Raw genomic sequence first — 17,681 nt, forward strand, 5'->3', positions numbered from 1 at the left:
TCAACCTAAAAAAACATCATTGAGAACCCAATTATTGACCTTTTTGGCCTTGGAAATATACAACAGAAAATACAAGACCCAAACAGTCCCCTCAATAAACAGACATACAACTGTGCGTCTGATGTGCTTAGTAATGCATGACAGGCCAAATTTGTGCAACGATATAACCCCCCCAAAATAGATGATGCATAATGTGATCACAAATGCTTTGATATATATTATGAAATGGTTTGTGTGAGTGATGATTTTTTCTCATTTTTCTCGCTTAGAGGGACCATTAAGAAACATGATCCCTACCACCACCACCACTGGGTGAAATATGTTAGGTTGCAAATATTTCCACGAGTCACTACATCACTTGAAGGCTTTCCATATACGCTGTGTTGCTAGTATTTCCAAGGGTGGTTTTACGAGCCTTGACACCGTGACAAGGCTAACGTAACAGCCACCCATGACAGCCTGACCCATACCCTTAACAGCCGTGGGAAATTGCCGTCTCGAGATTCCAAAACAACGCCCGCCAGACTCAACGTCATATGGTGGTGAAGATTTTAACGCAGGTACACAAAGACGCAGGGATGGACACTCAACCCTAAGGTCGAGACGTCGGCCGAAGATGTTGACGTAGCGATCCCAGACGCAGGGACGAACGGTCAACTGTGGGGTCAAACATCAGATATCAACCCGTTTTTTCAACCTGTACATATCTGCTGCCGAATATGGATGAGGGAAATATATTTTAAACCAATTTATTTTTTTCCTGTTACGTATATTTATTTCATAGAGGTCAGAGTTCACCACCCGTACTGCACGCATGGGTGGGTAAAAGACATGTATATATATAACCGTACGTGTTTGAGGATAATCTCCCTCCATAGTCAGGATTCACACATGACTAGGTTACGTATGGTCATTGTTTAACACTTTCCAACTTTTTTCTAGTTATTTATTGAGGTACAAGCCTAACAGAGGTGTCCCCATATAGGCCTGAACCCCTCTGATACCTGGCCTGTACTGCTGCTCTCAAATTATGTCAAACTATATTTTTTAAGGTGAAGGGAGACAGCTCTAGCAGGGAACGGAACCTGACGGAACCTCCCTCGCTAGACGCCGATCCGACAGGCTTGTTAGGGGTCACCTGGAGCACTGGGCGGCAGCTTACAGAATGGGTTAGGTCGTTAGGATACTCAAGCCAGCAGTGTGGGTTAGTGTGCAGCAGAAATGAAATGCGTTCACATGCAAAAGCCATACGTGCTGTTATGGAAGCCAGAGAGAATTGTCATACGTAAGCAGGAGTAGCTGTTATGCGAAATTTTGCCGTAAGCAGCTGGAGTTGTCATGCAGAGAAGCCGTGGGATTAGTTACGAAGGAAGGCGCAGAATGTGTTGATAGGTACGAAAGCCAGAAGCAGAGAGAGAAGTGTAAATCCATGCGGGTTATGCGAGCAGGAGTTAGTATACAGAAGCCATGCCCTGTTACGACAGCAGACGCAGAACGGGGTGTTATGAATAGCAGAAGCAGAGTGAGTTGTTACAAGGGCATGCAGATGTTATGCCAGTCCCAGGAGTGCAGGAGTTGATACCCAGAGCAGCAGAGGTTGTCCTTGGTAGCTGAAATTAAAAGGTTTTGTTAATACTCCTAGTACGGAAGTGTTGTAAGTTATGGACAGCACCAGTAGTAGTAGTAGTAGCTATTGCAGAAGGGGTTGTTAAGTTAAGACAAATCCCTACAGACATTATCATATTACCCCAACATAAATACCCTTCCATCCAGTATCTTAACCTTCAAATACATATCTCCAATACATAATTAAATCTATACACAAGCACCAGTAGGAGTTGTTGCAGGAGAGGTTGTTAGTTACGACACCCCCACTACAGACCTTTCCCCTACATAAATTCCCCTCCATTCAGTACTTTAACCTTGAAATAAATACCCCCAATACACAATATATACCCCAATACATTGAATGCACATACACATGCAACTCAGTAACACGCACATTTAAATCCATACCAAGTTCCTTATACGTACTGGGATAGGAAATACCTTATGAAGAAATAACCACAGACTTTGTATATAAATAACCCCAGTGCATAACATTCTTTCCCAACAAAACACCATTCTTAGGATATACATATATAAAACACAGAAGACGAAAATCCCAAATACACATTTTAGTATACATGCAACTCAGTAACTCACATAAATCCATACCCAGGTTTCTTTTACGTACTGGGATAGGAAATACCTTAACCTAAAGAAACACTAAAGGCTGTATATGTAAAATCATGCGTAGTACCTTATAAGAAATAGCCCCGGCCCTTTACGTAAATACTCTCAGTGCATGACATTTCAATACATGCCAAGTAACTTTCTAACCCCGTACACATGCTGAAAGAGAGATTGTTGTTAATAGCCATAACACACTTCCATACTTATTGATATAGCCTTCATAGATAACATGCACCCTTTAACTACTTTCTGAGCCAGTACACAAGCTGAAAGAAAGAGGATTTTGTTAATTAATAGCCATAGTAGAAAGGCTTTGTAGGAGGTACCCACAGCCACAGAACTTATAAGTAAAATCCTAAGTACAACCTTATAAGTAAAAAAAAACACCACAGACCTTGTAAGTAAATCCCATAGCCTTATACATACAAACATCCAAGTTCATAACATTTCAATACATGCATAATACAAATCATTTAAATATTTTCCTTGGCACATAAACTTCTGCCTATATTTACAAGTTAACCTTCTCCTCCCTCTTATCCTCTTTAATACATAGAATGACATATTTCCTCTACTCCATAAGCTTCTATATATTGATCTGCCTTTATGTATAGAACTCACATCCTCCTCTTCTTCTTCCTCCTTCTCCTCTGCACTGCTTGGCCTGTAAGAAGATGGGATTGTCAGATGTTTCCGACTCTAACATTAACTACTTGCAAAGGCTAAAAAAAGAGATCAATTTGGTTCTAATGAGTGCTTCTGTAGCATTATGGTACAGGGGAAGGGTCACACTACCACCAGGGTCATTAAACTACCCCTGAAAATGCCCACAACTCCTATGAAAGCCTTGTCAAATATATGTTTTCTTAGGGTCATGGTACAGAGGAAGGGTCAGACTACCACCAGGGTCATTCAACTATCCCAGGAAATGCCCACAACTCCTATGAAAGCCTTGTCAAATATGTGTTTTTAGGTTCACGGTACAGAGGAAGGGTCACACTACCATCAGGGTCATAAAACTACCCCTGGAAATGCCCACAACTCCTAGGAAAGCCATGTCAAATATGTTTTCTTAGGGTCATGGTACAGAGGAAAGGTCACACTAACACCAGGGTCATTAAACTACCCCAAGAAATGACAAACTCCTATGAAAGAACTGTCAAATATATGTTTTCGTTGGGTCATGGTACAGAGGAAGGGGCACACTACCACCAGGGTCATAAAACTGCCCCTGGAAATGCCTAAAACTCCTAGGAAAGCCTTGTCAAATATGTGTTTTTAGGTTCACGGTACAGAGGAAGGCTCACATTTTCATATATTATTTTTTCCTTCTTTTTGTAACTTCATTTTCCTTTCCTTTCCCTTCCCTTCCTTTCCTTTCCCTTCCCTTGCGTGAAATTCCCCCCAAAACATAAAAATCAGTTATACAACAGAATACAACAGAATAAAAGAGAATACAACAGAATAAAAGATAATACAACAGAATACAACAGAATAAAAGAGAATACAACAGAATACAACAGAATAAAAGAGAATACAACAGAATACAACAGAATAAAAGAGAATACAACAGAATACAACAGAATAAAAGAGAATACAACAGAAAACAACAGAATAAAAGAGAATACAACAGAATACAACAGAATAAAAGAGAATACAACAGAATACAATAGAATAAAAGAGAATACAACAGAACACAACAGAATAAAAGAGAATACAACAGAATACAACAGAATAAAAGAGAATACAACAGAATAAAAGAGAATACAACAGAATACAACAGAATAAAAGAGAATACAACAGAATAAAAGAGAATACAACAGAATACAACAGAATACAACAGAATAAAAGAGAATACAACAGAATACAACAGAATAAAAGAGAATACAACAGAATAAAAGATAATACAACAGAATACAACAGAATAAAAGAGAATACAACAGAATACAACAGAATAAAAGAGAATACAACAGAATAAAAGATAATACAACAGAATACAACAGAATAAAAGAGAATACAACAGAATACAACAGAATAAAAGAGAATACAATAGAATACAACAGAATAAAAGAGAATACAACAGAATACAACAGAATAAAAGAGAATACAACAGAATAAAAGAGAATACAACAGAATACAACAGAATAAAAGAGAATACAACAGAATACAACAGAATAAAAGAGAATACAACAGAATAAAAGAGAATACAACAGAATAAAAGAGAATACAACAGAATACAACAGAATAAAAGAGAATACAACAGAATAAAAGAGAATACAACAGAATACAACAGAATAAAAGAGAATACAACAGAATACAACAGAATAAATGGTAATAAAACATAATAAAAGAGAATACAACAGAATACAACAGAATAAAAGAGAATACAACAGAATAAAAGAGAATACAACAGAATAAAAGAGAATACAACAGAATACAACAGAATAAAAGAGAATACAACAGAATAAAAGAGAATACAACAGAATACAACAGAATAAAAGAGAATACAACAGAATACAACAGAATAAAAGAGAATACAACAGAATACAACAGAATAAAAGAGAATACAAAAGAATAAAAGAGAATACAACAGAATACAACAGAATAAAAGAGAATACAACAGAATACAACAGAAAAAAAGAGAATACAACAGAATACAACAGAATAAAAGAGAATACAACAGAATAAAAGAGAATACAACAGAATACAACAGAATAAAAGAGAATACAACAGAATACAACAGAATAAAAGAGAATACAACAGAATACAACAGAATAAAAGAGAATACAACAGAATACAACAGAATAAAAGAGAATACAACAGAATAAAAGAGAATACAACAGAATACAACAGAATAAAAGAGAATACAACAGAATACAACAGAATACAACAGAATAAAAGATAATACAACAGAATACAACAGAATAAAAGAGAATACAACAGAATAAAAGGTAATACAACAGAATAAAAGAGAATACAACAGAATACAACAGAATAAAAGAGAATACAACAGAATACAACAGAATAAAAGAGAATACAACAGAATACAACAGAATACAAGAGAATAAAAGAGAATACAACAGAATAAAAGAGAATACAACAGAATACAACAGAATAAAAGAGAATACAACAGAATACAACAGAATAAAACAGAATACAACAGAATACAACAGAATACAACAGAATAAAAGATAATACAACAGAATAATACAACAGAATACAACAGAATAAAAGAGAATACAACAGAATACAACAGAATAAAAGAGAATACAACAGAATACAACAGAATAAAAGAGAATACAACAGAATACAACAGAATAAAAGAGAATACAACAGAATACAACAGAATAAAAGAGAATACAACAGAATACAACAGAATAAAAGAGAATACAACAGAATACAACAGAATAAAAGAGAATACAACAGAATAAAACAGAATAAAAGAGAATACAACAGAATACAACAGAATAAAAGAGAATACAACAGAATACAACAGAATAAAAGATAATACAACAGAATACAACAGAATAAAAGAGAATACAACAGAATACAACAGAATAAAAGAGAATACAACAGAATACAACAGAATAAAAGAGAATACAACAGAATACAACAGAATAAAAGAGAATACAACAGAATAAAAGAGAATACAACAGAATACAACAGAATAAAAGAGAATACAACAGAATACAACAGAGAATACAACAGAATAAAAGAGAATACAACAAAATACAACAGAATAAAAGAGAATACAATAGAATACAACAGAATAAAAGAGAATACAACAGAATACAACAGAATAAAAGAGAATACAACAGAATACAACAGAATAAAAGAGAATACAACAGAATACAACAGAATAAAAGAGAATACAACAGAATACAACAGAATAAAAGAGAATACAACAGAATAAAGGAGAATACAACAGAATACAACAGAATAAAAGAGAATACAACAGAATACAACAGAATAAAAGAGAATACAACAGAATAAAAGAGAATACAACAGAATACAACAGAATAAAAGAGAATACAACAGAATACAACAGAATAAAAGAGAATACAACAGAATACAACAGAATAAAAGAGAATACAACAGAATACAACAGAATAAAAGAGAATACAACAGAATACAACAGAATAAAAGAGAATACAACAGAATAAAAGATAATACAACAGAATACAACAGAATAAAAGAGAATACAACAGAATACAACAGAATAAAAGAGAATACAACAGAATACAACAGAATAAAAGAGAATACAACAGAATACAACAGAATAAAAGAGAATACAACAGAATAAAAGAGAATACAACAGAATAAAAGAGAATACAACAGAATACAACAGAATAAAAGAGAATACAACAGAATACAACAGAATAAAAGAGAATACAACAGAATAAAAGATAATACAACAGAATAAAAGAGAATACAACAGAATACAACAGAATAAAAGAGAATACAACAGAATACAACAGAATAAAAGAGAATACAACAGAATAAAAGATAATACAACAGAATAAAAGAGAATACAACAGAATACAACAGAATAAAAGAGAATACAACAGAATACAACAGAATAAAAGAGAATACAACAGAATAAAAGATAATACAACAGAATAAAAGAGAATACAACAGAATACAACAGAATAAAAGAGAATACAACAGAATACAACAGAATAAAAGAGAATACAACAGAATAAAAGAGAATACAACAGAATAAAAGAGAATACAACAGAATACAACAGAATAAAAGAGAATACAACAGAATAAAAGAGAATACAACAGAATACAAAAGAATAAAAGATAATACAACAGAATACAACAGAATAAAAGAGAATACAACAGAATACAACAGAATAAAAGAGAATACAACAGAATACAACAGAATAAAAGAGAATACAACAGAATAAAAGATAATACAACAGAATACAACAGAATACAACAGAATAAAAGAGAATACAACAGAATACAACAGAATAAAAGATAATACAACAGAATACAACAGAATAAAAGAGAATACAACAGAATACAACAGAATAAAAGAGAATACAACAGAATACAACAGAATAAAAGAGAATACAACAGAATACAAGAGAATACAACAGAATACAACAGAATAAAAGATAATACAACAGAATACAACAGAATAAAAGAGAATACAACAGAATAAAAGAGAATACAACAGAATACAACAGAATAAAAGAGAATACAGAATACAACAGAATAAAAGAGAATACAACAGAATAAAAGATAGAATACAACAGAATACAACAGAATAAAAGAGAATACAACAGAATACAACAGAATAAAAGAGAATACAACAGAATAAAGAGAATACAACAGAATACAAGAGAATACAACAGAATAAAAAGAGAATACAACAGAATAAAAGAATACAACAGAATACAACAGAATAAAAGAGAATACAACAGAATACAACAGAATAAAAGAGAATACAACAGAATAAAACAGAATAAAAGAGAATACAACAGAATAAAAGAGAATACAACAGAATAGAATAAAAGAATACAACAGAATAAAAGAGAATACAAATAGAATACAACAGAATACAACAGAATAAAGAGAATACAACAGAATACAACAGAATAAAAGAGAATACAACAGAATACAAATAAAGAATACAACAGAATAAAAGAGAATACAACAGAATACAACAGAATAAAAGATAACAGAATAAAAGAGAATACAACAGAATACAACAGAATAAAAGAGAATACAACAGAATAAAAGAGAATACAACAGAATACAAATAAAAGAGAATACAACAGAATAAAAGAGAATACAACAGAATACAACAGAATAAAAGAGAATACAACAGAATACAACAGAATAAAAGAATACAACAGAATAAAAGAGAATACAACAGAATAAAAGAGAATAAAACAGAACACAACATAATAAAAGAGAATACAACAGAATACAACAGAATAAAGAGAATACAAGAGAATACAACAGAATACAACAGAATAAAAGAGAATACAAACAGAATACAACAGAATAAAAGAGAATACAACAGAATAAAACACAATAAAAAAGAATACAAAAGAATACAACAGAATTAAAGAGAATACGTGAGAATAAAACATTATAAAAGAATATGAAAAAGAATACAACAGAATAAAAGAGAATACAACAGAATACAACAGAATAAAAGAGAATACAACAGAATACAACAGAATAAAAGAGAATACAACAGAATAAAAGAGAATACAACAGAATACAACAGAATAAAAGAGAATACAACAGAATACAACAGAATAAAAGAGAATACAACAGAATACAACAGAATAAAAGAGAATACAACAGAATAAAAGAGAATACAAAAGAATACAACAGAATAAAAGAGAATACAACAGAATACAACAGAATAAAAGAGAATACAACAGAATACAACAGAATAAAAGAGAATACAACAGAATAAAAGAGAATACAACAGAATACAACAGAATAAAAGAGAATACAACAGAATACAACAGAATAAAAGAGAATACAACAGAATACAACAGAATAAAAGAGAATACAACAGAATAAAAGATAATACAACAGAATACAACAGAATAAAAGAGAATACAATAGAATAAAAGAGAATACAACAGAATACAACAGAATAAAAGAGAATACAACAGAATAAAAGAGAATACAACAGAATACAACAGAATAAAAGAGAATACAACAGAATAAAAGAGAATACAACAGAATACAACAGAATACAACAGAATAAAAGAGAATACAACAGAATAAAAGAGAATACAACAGAATACAACAGAATAAAAGAGAATACAACAGAATAAAAGAGAATACAACAGAATACAACAGAATAAAAGAGAATACAACAGAATACAACAGAATAAAAGAGAATACAACAGAATAAAAGATAATACAACAGAATACAACAGAATAAAAGAGAATACAACAGAATACAACAGAATAAAAGAGAATACAACAGAATAAAAGATAATACAACAGAATACAACAGAATAAAAGAGAATACAACAGAATACAACAGAATAAAAGAGAATACAACAGAATACAACAGAATAAAAGAGAATACAACAGAATACAACAGAATAAAAGAGAATACAACAGAATGAAAAAGAATAAAATAGAATACAACAGAATAAAAGAGAATACAACAGAATAAAAGAGAATACAACAGAATACAACAGAATAAAAGAGAATACAACAGAATACAACAGAATAAAAGAGAATACAACAGAATAAAAGAGAATACAACAGAATACAACAGAATAAAAGATAATACAACAGAATACAACAGAATAAAAGAGAATACAACAGAATACAACAGAATAAAAGAGAATACAACAGAATACAACAGAATAAAAGAGAATACAACAGAATACAACAGAATAAAAGAGAATACAACAGAATAAAAGAGAATACAACAGAATAAAAGAGAATACAACAGAATAAAAGAGAATACAACAGAATACAACAGAATAAAAGAGAATACAACAGAATACAACAGAATAAAAGAGAATACAACAGAATACAACAGAATAAAAGAGAATACAAACAGAATACAACAGAATAAAAGAGAATACAACAGAATACAACAGAATAAAAGAGAATACAACAGAATACAACAGAATAAAAGATAATACAACAGAATACAACAGAATAAAAGAGAATACAACAGAATACAACAGAATACAAGAGAATACAACAGAATACAACAGAATAAAAGAGAATACAACAGAATACAACAGAATAAAAGAGAATACAACAGAATACAACAGAATAAAAGATAATACAACAGAATACAACAGAATAAAAGAGAATACAACAGAATACAACAGAATAAAAGAGAATACAACAGAATACAACAGAATACAACAGAATAAAAGAGAATACAACAGAATAAAAGATAATACAACAGAATACAACAGAATAAAAGAGAATACAACAGAATAAAAGAGAATACAACAGAATAAAAGAGAATACAACAGAATACAACAGAATAAAAGAGAATACAACAGAATAAAAGAGAATACAACAGAATACAACAGAATAAAAGAGAATACAACAGAATACAACAGAATAAAAGAGAATACAACAGAATACAACAGAATAAAAGAGAATACAACAGAATACAACAGAATAAAAGAGAATACAACAGAATACAACAGAATAAAAGAGAATACAACAGAATACAACAGAATAAAAGAGAATACAACAGAATACAACAGAATAAAAGAGAATACAACAGAATAAAAGAATACAACAGAATACAACAGAATACAACAGAATAAAAGAGAATACAACAGAATACAACAGAATAAAAGAGAATACAACAGAATACAACAGAATAAAAGAGAATACAACAGAATAAAAGATAATACAACAGAATACAACAGAATAAAAGAGAATACAACAGAATACAACAGAATAAAAGAGAATACAACAGAATACAACAGAATAAAAGAGAATACAACAGAATACACAAGAATACAACAGAATAAAAGAGAATACAAAAGAGAATACAACAGAATACAACAGAATAAAAGAGAATACAACAGAATACAACAGAATAAAAGAGAATACAACAGAATAAAAGAGAATACAACAGAATACAACAGAATAAAAGAATACAACAGAATAAAAGAGAATACAACAGAATAAAAGAGAATACAACAGAATACAACAGAATAAAAGAGAATACAACAGAATACAACAGAATAAAAGAGAATACAACAGAATACAACAGAATAAAAGAGAATACAACAGAATACAACAGAATAAAAGAGAATACAACAGAATACAACAGAATAGAACAGAATAAAAGAGAATACAACAGAATAAAAGAGAATACAACAGAATACAACAGAATACAAGAGAATACAACAGAATACAACAGAATAAAAGAATACAACAGAATACAACAGAATAAAAGAGAATACAACAGAATACAAAGAATACAGAATACAACAGAATAAAAGAGAATACAACAGAATACAACAGAATAAAAGAGAATACAACAGAATAAAGAGAATACAACAGAATACAACAGAATAAAAGATAATACAACAGAATACAACAGAATAAAAGAGAATACAACAGAATACAACAGAATAAAAGAGAATACAACAGAATAAAAGAGAATACAACAGAATACAACAGAATAAAAGAGAATACAACAGAATAAAAGAGAATACAACAGAATAAAAGAGAATACAACAGAATACAACAGAATACAACAGAATAAAAGAGAATACAACAGAATAAAAGATAATACAACAGAATACAACAGAATAAAAGAGAATACAACAGAATACAACAGAATAAAAGAGAATACAACAGAATACAACAGAATAAAAGAGAATACAACAGAATAAAAGATAATACAACAGAATACAACAGAATAAAAGAGAATACAACAGAATAAAAGAGAATACAACAGAATACAAGAGAATGCAACAGAATAAACAGATTAAAAGAGAATACAACAGAATACAACAGAATAAAAGAGAATACAACAGAATAAAAGAGAATACAACAGAATACAACAGAATAAAAGAGAATACAACAGAATACAACAGAATAAAAGAGAATACAACAGAATACAACAGAATAAAAGAGAATACAACAGAATAAAAGAGAATACAACAGAATAAAAGATAATACAACAGAATACAACAGAATAAAAGAGAATAAAACAGAATACAACAGATTTAAAGAGAATACAACAGAATAATAGAGAATAAAACAGAATAAAAGAATACAACAGAATAAAAGAGAATACAACAGAATACAACAGAATAAAAGAGAATACAACAGAATAAAAGAGAATACAACAGAATAAAAGATAATACAACAGAATACAACAGAATAAAAGAGAATACAACAGAATAAAAGAGAATACAACAGAATAAAAGAGAATACAACAGAATACAACAGAATAAAAGAGAATACAACAGAATAAAAGATAATACAACAGAATACAACAGAATAAAAGAGAATACAACAGAATAAAAGAGAATACAACAGAATACAACAGAATAAAAGAGAATACAACAGAATACAACAGAATAAAAGATAATACAACAGAATAAGAGAATACAACAGAATACAACAGAATAAAAGATAATACAACAGAATACAACAGAATAAAAGAGAATACAACAGAATACAACAGAATAAAAGAGAATACAACAGAATACAACAGAATAAAAGAGAATACAACAGAATAAAAGAGAATACAACAGAATACAACAGAATAAGAGAATACAACAGAATACAACAGAATAAAAGAGAATACAACAGAATACAACAGAATAAAAGATAATACAACAGAATACAACAGAATAAAAGAGAATACAACAGAATACAACAGAATACAACAGAATAAAAGATAATACAACAGAATACAACAGAATAAAAGAGAATACAACAGAATACAACAGAATACAACAGAATAAAAGAAAATACAACAGAATAAAAGATAATACAACAGAATACAACAGAATAAAAGAGAATACAACAGAATACAACAGAATAAAAGATAATACAACAGAATACAACAGAATAAGAGAATACAACAGAATACAACAGAATAAAAGAGAATACAACAGAATAAAAGAGAATACAACAGAATAAAAGATAATACAACAGAATACAACAGAATAAAAGATAATACAACAGAATACAACAGAATAAAAGAGAATACAACAGAATACAACAGAATACAACAGAATAAAAGAGAATACAACAGAATACAACAGAATAAAAGATAATACAACAGAATACAACAGAATAAAAAATAATACAACAGAATAAAAGATAATACAACAGAATACAACAGAATAAAAGAGAATACAACAGAATACAACAGAATAAAAGAGAATACAACAGAATACAACAGAATACAACAGAATAAAAGAGAATACAACAGAATAAAAGAGAATACAACAGAATACAACAGAATAAAAGATAATACAACAGAATACAACAGAATAAAAGAGAATACAACAGAATACAACAGAATAAAAGAGAATACAACAGAATACAACAGAATAAAAGAGAATACAACAGAATAAAAGAGAATACAACAGAATAAAAGAGAATACAACAGAATACAACAGAATAAAAGAGAATACAACAGAATACAACAGAATAAAAGAGAATACAACAGAATAAAAGATAATACAACAGAATACAACAGAATAAAGAGAATACAACAGAATACAACAGAATAAAAGAGAATACAACAGAATACAACAGAATAAAAGAGAATACAACAGAATAAAAGAGAATACAACAGAATAAAAGAGAATACAACAGAATACAACAGAATATGGAGAATACAACAGAATACAACAGAATAAAAGAGAATACAACAGAATACAACAGAATAAAAGAGAATACAACAGAATACAACAGAATAAAAGAGAATACAACAGAATAAAAGAGAATACAACAGAATACAACAGAATAAAAGAGAATACAACAGAATACAACAGAATAAAAGAGAATACAACAGAATAAAAGAGAATACAACAGAATACAACAGAATAAAAGAGAATACAACAGAATACAACAGAATAAAAGAGAATACAACAGAATACAACAGAATAAAGAGAATACAACAGAATAAAAGAATACAACAGAATAAAGTGAATACAACAGAATACAACAGAATAAAAGAGAATACAACAGAATAAAAGATAATACAACAGAATACAACAGAATAAAAGAATACAACAGAATACAACAGAATAAAAGATACAACAGAATACAACAGAATAAAAGAGAATACAACAGAATACAAGAGAATACAACAGAATAAAAGAGAATACAACAGAATACAACAGAATAAAAGAGAATACAACAGAATACAACAGAATAAAAGAGAATACAACAGAATACAACAGAATAAAAGAGAATACAACAGAATACAACAGAATAAAAGAGAATACAACAGAATACAACAGAATAAAAGATAATACAACAGAATACAACAGAATAAAAGAGAATACAACAGAATACAACAGAATAAAAGAGAATACAACAGAATAAAAGAGAATACAACAGAATACAACAGAATAAAAGAGAATACAACAGAATAAAAGAGAATACAACAGAATAAAAGAGAATACAACAGAATACAACAGAATAAAAGAGAATACAACAGAATACAACAGAATAAAAGAGAATACAACAGAATAAAAGAGAATACAACAGAATAAAAGAGAATACAACAGAATACAACAGAATAAAAGATAATACAACAGAATACAACAGAATATAAGAGAATACAACAGAATAAAAGAGAATACAACAGAATACAACAGAATAAAAGATAATACAACAGAATACAACAGAATAAAAGAGAATACAACAGAATAAAAGAGAATACAACAGAATAAAAGATAATACAACAGAATACAACAGAATACAAGATAATACAACAGAATAAAAGAGAATACAACAGAATACAACAGAATAAAAGAGAATACAACAGAATAAAAGATAATACAACAGAATACAACAGAATAAAAGAGAATACAACAGAATACAACAGAATAAAAGATAATACAACAGAATACAACAGAATAAAAGAGAATACAACAGAATAAAAGATAATACAACAGAATACAACAGAATAAAAGAGAATACAACAGAATACAACAGAATAAAAGAGAATAGGATAGGTAGGGAAGGGATGGAAAGGAAGGCATGGGAAGGGATGGGATGGGAAGAAATGGAGTATGATATTCCCAAACACACACACACACACACACATATACACTCACTCACCCACCCAGATACATACATATTCAAAGTGTGTGTGTGTGTGTGTGTGTGTGTGTGTGTGTGTGTGTGTGTGTTATGCTCCTGAGACTTCCATATAGTTGTGTGTCACTTTCATGAGGTGCTTTTCCTACTAGTGTTTTTAGGGCGAGTCCATTCAAGGCACCTGTGTACCAACCCATACAAGATCTAAGTAGTGACAAATGTGTTTTTCTTTAGCTTCATGGTACAGAGGAAGGGTCACACTACCACCAGGGTCATAAACTACCCAAGGAGATGCCCCAAACTCCTATGAAAGTCTTGACAAATGTGTGTTTCTTTAGGTTCATGGTACAGAGGAAGGGTCACACTACCTCCAGGGTCATAAAACTACCCAAGGAGATGCCCCAAACTCCTATGAAAGTCTTGACAAATGTGTGTTTCTTTAGCTTCATGGTACAGAGGAAGGGTCACACTACCACCAGGGTCATAAAACTACCCCAGGAAATGCCCACAACTCCTACGAAAGCCTTGTCAAATATGTGTTCTTGGGCGGCGAAATGTCTCATAATACGACCCTAAGAGCCACCTTGCCACCAGGGTCTGACCACCAACTGACTCCAAACCAACCCTCCTCTCTTTGAACCCAGTCATGATTAGGACCACCCTATATGGCAGGGACTTCACTATTCTGTACAACCGCTCCCACAAAATGTAACGCTTGATGGCAGAGTCCCTTTTCATATGACAACTCTGCCCAGCACTGTGACCTGACATTGTACCGAGGGCAGCTGTGTGTCAGGAACTAACAGGAAGGAGAGAAGACTGAGAGATTGAAATTGAAATAAAAAAGACCGAGAATTTTGCACAAAAGGAACAATTGCAGGAAGAAAATTGGTGCAAGAAGATGAACAAGGAAAATAGTTATAAAGTTAACAACACTCACCATTTGATTCCTGTGTGTCCCCTTCATCCTCCTCCTCCTCCTCCTCTTGTTCTTCCTCCTCTTCTTCTTATGTCTGCAAATTAAGTTAAGAATGAGAACTGTATAAACACTGAGTCTTTTTGGGAATAATAAATTCCTTCATGAATTTTAATGTTTATTTTTATGAGAGAGAGAGAGAGAGAGAGAGAGAGAGAGAGAGAGAGAGAGTGCATTAACTATAGGAACAGTAGAAAATGTTTATAAAGAGGGCAAGGAGGAGGTGGCGGACAGAGGTCCACCTGACCCTCAAAGCTAACAGGAAACAAGACAAAGGAAATATTACCTGAGAACCTAACCTCCCTTATCTATGGCCTCCTGTGACCTATAAAGACTTATTCTATTACAGGGTTTAGACAAGAATTGCTCCGCTCTTTATAATGATTCTAGGACCACAGTACGTATGGAAATAGTTCGCATGCATAAAATTCGTATGCAAATGTTTGTAAGGGATAATGTTCGTTTGAAAAAAGTACGTATGCAATTCAATATTATAATAAATAAATAAATAAAAATCACGGGCCGGGGCCAGCCGAAAATTTAGCAGGCAGAAGTATGGGGCCATCCAGTCCCCATTAAAGCTAATGATACATATATGGAAAAAATTAACATCTATATATAGTGAGAGTTATCACCTTCATATCACAGGTAAAACTCCAGAAATACACCCACCAACTACCAGTGACAATGGAGCAGTGCAAAGCCTGCCCAATTTTTACCAAGGCAACCTGACCAAATCTAACCTAACCATTGAGTAAATAGAACGTTAAATGGTAAAAAGCGCTCAAAATAACGGAAAAGATGAATAAAAAGATGAATTAATCTAACCTAACCACATCTGATTTCTGGAATAACACCCAAATAGTTAGGGATAAATGTCAAAATAATTAGGCTACCCTTTCTTCAATAATCCCTTAATGATAACAGAAATACTCTAACCTATCACTGCCGCTGCCGATGTCAATGGAGGTGGAATTGGTGGAGTGGACATGGCGGCTGACCCCAATCACTGCTGAGGGTCTAACACCATCATCACCACCACCACCATCAACACTACCATCACCATCACCACCATCACTGCCATCACCACCATCACCACCGCCGTCATCACCACCACCACCATCACCACCGCCATCACCATCACTACCACCACCATCACTGCCATCACCACCATCACCACCGCCGTCATCACCACCACCACCATCAACACTGCCATCACCATCACTACCACCACCATCACCACCATCACCACCACCCGTCACCATCACCACCATCACCCATCACCACCGTCATCACCACCGTCATCACCACCACCACCACCACCACCTTCATCACCATCACCACCACCACCGCCATCATCATCACCACCACCACCATCACCACCGCCGTCATCACCACCACTGTCATCACCACCGCCGTCATCACCACCGCCGTCACCACCACCAACACCATCACCACCACCACCATCACCGCCATCACCACCACCACCACATGAAACGGATTTTCCAATTTTCCCCTCTTTCCACGCCCTGATTTCCTGTCCCTGCACACCAAAATAAGGGCAAGGGATCCACCTACCTTCCCACAGCATGGCGCTTCCTGGCACTTTATAATAACCTGAAAAAACAAGAAAAATAGATCGCTGTGTCGCCACCCTCAACAGACCGCGGGGAAGATGGCGGCCGTGACGTCA

At 32.0% G+C, this 17,681-nt stretch overlaps 1 protein-coding gene and 1 long non-coding RNA gene across 12 annotated transcripts in view; both read right to left on the reverse strand.

Moving 5' to 3' along the window:
• LOC127004258 (uncharacterized) overlaps nt 1-17,681 on the reverse strand; it is a 125,193-nt gene that overhangs the window by 47,886 nt on the left and 59,626 nt on the right. For 6 of the 11 annotated variants that reach the window (XR_007757732.1, XR_007757726.1, XR_007757730.1 and 3 more), the window contains exons 1-2: nt 17,567-17,681; nt 15,953-16,025 (exon numbers count right to left, since the gene is read on the reverse strand). The exon at nt 17,567-17,681 is cut by the window's right edge. The exons of 4 other annotated variants lie outside the window; for them this stretch is intronic. The gene's annotated coding sequence lies outside the window, so the exon portion shown is untranslated. Of the gene's footprint in view, nt 1-15,952; nt 16,026-16,927; nt 17,118-17,566 lie in introns of those variants that run through there. One more of the 11 variants, XR_007757727.1, reaches the window with a different exon arrangement.
• LOC127004262 (uncharacterized) lies at nt 773-2,850 on the reverse strand. The gene is made up of 2 exons (XR_007757738.1): nt 2,303-2,850; nt 773-1,610 (listed from the first exon to the last, which is right to left on the reverse strand). It is a non-coding gene; the product is annotated as an uncharacterized LOC127004262 (long non-coding RNA).

The sequence above is a fragment of the Eriocheir sinensis genome, chromosome 27 (assembly GCF_024679095.1).
Source record: "Eriocheir sinensis breed Jianghai 21 chromosome 27, ASM2467909v1, whole genome shotgun sequence".
Taxonomy (NCBI): Eukaryota; Metazoa; Arthropoda; class Malacostraca; order Decapoda; family Varunidae; genus Eriocheir; species Eriocheir sinensis.